The sequence below is a fragment of the Octodon degus genome, unplaced genomic scaffold (assembly GCF_000260255.1).
Source record: "Octodon degus isolate 3935 unplaced genomic scaffold, OctDeg1.0 scaffold00018, whole genome shotgun sequence".
Classification (NCBI taxonomy): domain Eukaryota; kingdom Metazoa; phylum Chordata; class Mammalia; order Rodentia; family Octodontidae; genus Octodon; species Octodon degus.
In genome coordinates, this window is record NW_004524594.1 from 22,647,555 (window position 1) to 22,654,119 (window position 6,565).

The following is a 6,565-nucleotide window of genomic DNA, read 5'->3' on the forward strand; positions in this document are numbered from 1 at the left end:
GGTCCCTGTGCTTTGCTTGGCTTGTTCCAAGTAGGTGCTTTAGACCACTGAGCCATCTCACCAGCCCCGAAGATTTCTTCTTTAACAAATTCCCTTTCTTGCTCTCTCAGAAAGATGCCCTCTTTGGCATTTGTCCAAAGTCCAGGTCCTAATAGCTTTTGACTGTGGTTTAATTTTAACCATAAAGCCTTCTTTTGGAATAATTACTTTTTAATCCGGAAAGGACCAGTTTGATACAGGGCCATAAACAGCTCCTGCCCAGAGTCAGTAGATGATGTTCATTTATTGCTAACAGTATCTCTTTTAAAGGGGAGACCAATGACAGGTTGTGAACAGATCAGTTTAAGGGGCTGTTTGGAGGACTGCTTTCATGAATTTAATGAGCCCTGTGGGCATCATGGGGAGAGGGGCAGGAGCCCCCTGCCCAGTGACTCAGCTGCTGGGCAGAGCGTGGCCTCTTGTCAGAGCTGCTGTGAACAACCCTGTGGCCAGTCTTCCAGGAAAAATCTGCATTTCTGGAATATGCTGGCCCTTTGTCAAATGTTTGACTGCCACACGTTCTTGGTTCTTGAAAACGTGGTCACCTGAGAAGCCTGTCAGCATCCGTCTCCTTGGGAGTGGCCTGATCCAGGCAGTCAGGCAGATGGGGGCCTCAGAGCCCCACCCCACCCCCACCCCCGCACTGGACAGAGTTGTTTTGAGTCCACTTCTTCCCTTATAATGCGAGTTCTTTGGTAACACTTGTGTTTGTAAAACCTTAAATAAGTTTTGGTGTATCAGGGCAGAAATTGGTTGTCTCTCTTTTTGTAGTGTAGGTGACAAACTTCTTATTTGACAATGAAAAAAATTAAAGATGAGAGGAAAATAGGATGTGTGATGAGGACCATATCTAGAAAAAATATGAATCCCAGTCCTCTCTGAGCAAGCAAGTTTGGGAAAATTTACTCGTTTTATAGAAGTAGTCTTTACTTGCTAGGCATACTGTAATTTTAGCACCAGAAGACTGAGGCAGGAGGATCACCATGAGTCTGAGGTCAGCTGGTACTACAAAGTGGGTTAAGGGCCATTCCAGACTACCTATTAAGACCCTGTCTGAAAAGAAAAGAAAGAGAAAAAAAAAAAAAATGTCTTAACCATAGATTTATGCTTAGACTTAAGTAAAGGATCTATGCTCTTCTGGAGTGTTTGAGGGGAAGGGAGGGTAGAAAAATCAAAGAGTAATCATCAGTTACCAGTGGAAAATCAGTCTTAAATGAACATCAGGTATCTGATTACCAGAGATCAGCCTTTGGGCCTGGAGGTATAGCTCAGTGGTAGGTCATGTGCTTAGCATAGATAAGTTCAAAAGTAGAGGAAAAAAAAAAAAAAAAAAAGAGGAAGGAGAAGGAGAGAGGGCCAGGGAGAATGAGGAGGTGGAGATGAGCCTCCCAGCTAGCACAGTCTGCAGACTTACTAGGTGCCATGGCACACACCTGTAATCTCAGCACTCTGGAGACTGAGCCAGGAGGGCTGGGAATTTGAGGCCAGCCTGACTGCATAGCAACACCCTGTCTCAAATAAACAACAACAAAATAAAACAATCTGTAGATGCTTAAGTGGGCAGGTAGAAAAAGCCAGGTATGTATGCACATGGGCCTGTTGGTGCCACCAAAGCTCTGAAAGTTGAGTCCCATGTCTTTCACAGCTCATAACTCCTGTGGCTCCTTGTCCATGTCTGATTACCACATTAGGGTGTGTGTGTGTGTGTGTGTGTGTGTGTGTGTGTGTGTCTGTCTGTCTGTCTGTCTGTCTGTCTGTCTAAGGAGAGTGATATATTCACTTGTGACCTAGGCATGGAATCAGAGCTAGTGCACCTCACCTCTCACCTCTGGAAAAGGTCTGAAGAAGAAAGTAAAAGTTCCACACATCTAAGGGAAAACAAGCACTATAGTGATGAATAAAAAAAGATGAATAAAAAAAGAAGAAGAATACGAAGCTAATCATGGAGTTGGATCACTACTAAGAATGTGTTTCTGTTTCATCACTTGGTTTCTAGTTCGACCTACCAGCTCAGACCTGTGCCTGAGCACCTGGGCAGCTCCTTTGTTCCTCAGGCTTTCTTCTTGACCCCACCCTGAGGCAGTCTGTCTATTAGGACCCCTGCTGCTGCATTGCATGACACCCCTTAGTCCCTCCTATGTACCTGGAAGGGCAAGGGGTTCAGATGGCACCCTCGGGGTCATGCTAGGCTCCCCAAAGAAAGCTGTCACCCCTAGTCTTCTTGTAAGGAACCCTGGGAGGTGACAGCTGGGCATTCATTCAGCTGGGAGGGAGATAGCACAGACTAGATGCCTATCTAGTGGATGAAAGTTCCCCTGGGGAAGGGTTCATCTGTATTTCAGCTGGTTTGGTGGTGGAAGAGTGAGATTGGAAACTTCTTTTTTTGAGACAGGGTCTCTCTATGCAATTCAGGCTGGCCATAAGCTCACTGCATTGCTCCAGTTGGCCTGGAACCTATGGCTGTCCTCCTGTCTCGGCCTTCCAACTTCTAGGATTGCAGAAGAGAGCCAGTACACCCCACAGCATTGGGAACTATTACACCACAAATTCCCTTTCCCCCTCAATACTGGAGGTTGAACTCAGGGCCTTTGGACTTGTTGCTGTTGTTTACATTTTTTATTTTGAGACAAGGTCTTACTAATTGCCCAAGCTGGGCCTAAATTTTTTTTTTTTTTTTTTTTTTTTTGGTGGAACCAGGGATTGAACTCAGGCCCTTGCACTTGTCAGGGAAGCGCTTATTCCACTGAGTCATCTCCCTGGCCCCCTGGGCCTAAATTTGTGATCCTCTTGTATCAGCCTCCCAGAATGCTGAGGTTACAAGGGTGTACCACGGTCCCAGTGCTCTGTGAATTCTTAGCATGTCATGAAGGTTTTCCCAGATCCACAAAACTAGTACACATAGGACTTGAACCTCTCTTTAACCAGGTTCTATACTTGAAAACACAGGAAAAATCAGTGAGAGTAACAATCAGAAGAACAAACTCAATAGGAGACTTGGGTTTTGGGGATAGGTGTCAGAAGTCCTATTTACGGGGTTGCTCTAGCAGTAGGAGGAAAGCATTGCTTATTGGTCATTGAAAAATTCCCTCTAATTTTTTTTTTTGTGGAACCAGGGATTGAATTCAGGCCCTTACGCTTGCCAGGGAAGCACTTATTCTACTGTGCCATCTCCCCAGCCCTTCCCTCTAAATATTCTAATCCCCAAGAGAACAAAGGTTTTAAGTTGGAATATAAGTAGTTGACCTAATTATAAGGTGGTCTTTCTATTTGTTTAATTAATAGATAGTTCTGTAGTGTGGGACAGCAAGGTCAAAACATAGCCCTGTATAGTAACAATGCTGTCTTGGAGCACTGGAAAACTTGTTCAGATATCAGCTACAGTCTTTTTTCTTTTTATTTTGTCTTTTTGAGACAGGGTCTTGCTATGCAGCTCAGACTGGCCTTTAGCTCACTTTGTCGCACAGGCTGGTCTCATACTTGAAACGAGTCTCCTGCCTCAGCCTCCCAAGTGCTGAGATTACAGGTGTGTGCCACCACACCCAGCTTCAGCTACAGTCTTGTTTTAGTCTCCAGGATGGCATCGATCAGAAATGGAAGAGAATATTGAAGCAGCATCCCAAATATTAGTTCTGAAAAACATGGATACAGAAGAACAAAGGAGCACCTTGAGATCCAGCTGTGGCCTAAGGAGGCCGCGAATGAGTTGCCTCACCCTGAGGTGCCTCTCAGGGATCCCTGGAGGGAGCGACTGACTCGAGTCACATGCGGGACAGGGCTGCTGACAGGGTGTTTCCTGTACTTGTCATCCTGTCAGCGAGCCACTGCACAGAGTTTGTTTGCCAAATTGTGGTACATTATGCAAATCTAAGTTCAATTAAATTAATGCTTAGAAATACAGATAGGGAAAGCTAGTAAAGCCCTGTGACAAAGTATGATTACTGAGATTAGAGTGCTTTGAACTTGAGCATTAGGGAATCTTATGAATTTGTAGGATTAGCCAAGACTAGTACCCCTCTCTTAGGGAGACGCATGTACATTTGTAAAGGATCCCAGCACCACAGGAGAGGTATTTTGGATAGCTTGGGGCTGACTTACAAGGGAAGAAAAGAGCCAGAATGTCTTCTAATACCCAGAGTAAATTTCCTCTCCACAAAACACTGAAGTTTGAATAGTCTGGGTTGGTTAACTGTGCAGAAAAGAACCGTGAGGAAGAAACGTGCGCGTGGCTCTGGAGGAAGTAGTCGGGGTAAATGCCACACAGCAGCCTCTTTGATTTCCACAGCTGAGCCCTAGACCTTAATGTGAGATGTGAAGAGTCACTCCAAATTAATAAGCTCATTAAAGAAGTACTTTTGACTGTCTGCATGTATGGCTTTAAAAAAAACTACACAGACTGCTTCCAGCCACACCTAGACGTTCTCCAACCACTTAGCTGGCAGTTTTTTCATCTAATTACTCAAGTGAGCGTCTGTTATTTTACACAGTTTGTAGAAGGCTGGGCAGAAGGGATTTGTGGTTCAGTACCCCGGGCTGGCCATAGGGTCAAGTTCAGCCCATCTTTTGAAATCAGTCCTACCTGTCAGGCTACCAGAGACCGTTAGAGTGTTGGACCATCCTCTTAATAACAACCACACACATGCGCACGCAGACACACACACACACACACAAAAGAATTGTATAAGTATTTCACTGATTTGCTCTGGTTGGGAGCTGGGAAAAGGTAGTTCATTTGTGCTTTTTTACTGATGTTATAGGTGAATAATGGCAAATTTTAATACTGCCCCCCCCTTCCCCGTGGTACAGAGGATTGAACCCAGAGGCATTCTACCACACCCTGAGCTTCTTTTTTTAAGTTTTGGGACATGGTCTCATTAATTCGCCAGACTGGCTTTGAATTTATGATCTTCCTGCCTCTACCTCCCAAGAAGGTGAAATAACAGGTGTGTACCACCACGCTCTTTCATTTTCGATTTGACAGAATGAAAAAGCTTCACCTTTTCCTTCTTTCCTTGGATGTTGGTAAGATGGATGAGACAATGATCATAAAGTCCTTTGAGCCGCCTTAAGAAGAGTGTACCCAGTTTATTATTGCACTCGCTTCACCTCATAAATCCCCACTGTCTCGAGTTCCTGTCTGCTGGCTTAGGGTGGTGCCCGAGACCAAAGAAGGCATGTTCCTGACACAGTCACACATGGTCCTGTTGGTTGGAGTTGGTCATTCCTGACCTTGACATCAACCATCTTGATCTGCAGGGACAGGCTGAATGCTAGTCCAGCCACTTGGGCCTCCGCGTCATCTCCTGGGCGACTGCCTATTTCCAGCCTCTCTGCCCCAGGATCTAATAATAGGTGGGATGAAAAGACTGTTTCCTCTGATGCATTTTTATGAGCTGTTTTCAAAGAGGAGGCGGTAGGGAAATGGTTAAGGTACTCCCTCAGCACAGTGAGGCGTCAGAGTGACCAGGCAGGGAAGCCCCACCTTCCCAGGGAGCGCTTGCTCAAGAAAGCCCAGTTGTTAGAGGGCCGGGAATCCGGGAACATCAAGGCAGCTTCAAACCTTGTAACCTAGATGTCATTGTGCTTTTCAGGTGATGATACCTGACCGCTGCAGGCAGAAGTGTGACCAAAGGGCAGCTGTGGGCCGGCAGCCCTTTCCATAGCAGCTCTGCTTGGGTAATGGCATTTCACTAAGCCTGAGATGTTTAGGGATGTCAGACATCTCCTTTACCCTGAGACACCTGTTTCTTGTGGGTGGTAAAGAGTTAGATTTCTTACAAGAATTTTAGCTGTGTGCCCCAAAGAGGAAACACTGTCCCCATGAGGGGACAGCAGAGCCTGAAGGACAAAATGATTTCTTAGAGATAGTGTCAGGACAGAGGGACAAACAGAAGGGGACTCTGGAGCCAGCCCAGATGTCCAGCTTGGGAGACCTCATTAAATCTGTTGAGGGGAACCTACCTATTTTATTTATTTATTTATTTATTTATTGAGTGAGTGTGTGTGTGTGTGTGTGTGTGTGTGTGGCCAGCTCAGCCCACCAGGGGGCGGGACTGGCTGGCATGTGGTGCTGGGGAATTGAACCGCGGTCCCTGTGCTTTGCCAAGCTTGTTCCAAGTAGGTGCTTTAGACCACTGAGCCATCTCACCAGCCCCGGAACCTACCTATTTTTAGCAAGGACTGGGCAGCAGCAAAAGCTGGAAAAGATTGTGAAAATGATCCAGTGTTGAAGCCTGGGAGGAGAAAATTATGCTACTTATTTAAACCAACAGAAAGGGAATAGAATCTTTGGTTGCCAAAAGGTGTTTTTAGAGGAAAAAAAAAAAAAAACTGAGCTGTAGCACTGGGGACAAAAGTGTGCTAGGCAGGGAAGGGAAGGGACAGCAAGCTCTATGGGTACAAGTCATCATGTGTTTCTGCCACCAGTATTTGCCCTTTATGTCAGGACTTTTTGTATGTGTGTGTGCTGTTAAGATTGTCTGGAACAGTTGGGTTTTTAAGGCTATGTTGGCAGGATCAGCAACCAACA

At 45.6% G+C, this 6,565-nt stretch overlaps 1 protein-coding gene across 1 annotated transcript in view; it reads left to right on the forward strand.

The window, feature by feature from the left end:
* The window catches only part of LOC111815574 (DEAD-box ATP-dependent RNA helicase 42-like), a 19,470-nt gene extending 15,107 nt beyond the window's left edge, over positions 1-4,363 (forward strand). The window contains exon 5 of the mRNA XM_023710595.1: positions 3,606-4,363. The gene's annotated coding sequence lies outside the window, so the exon portion shown is untranslated. The remainder of the gene's footprint in view (positions 1-3,605) is intronic.
* Positions 4,364-6,565: the final 2,202 nt, after the last annotated feature.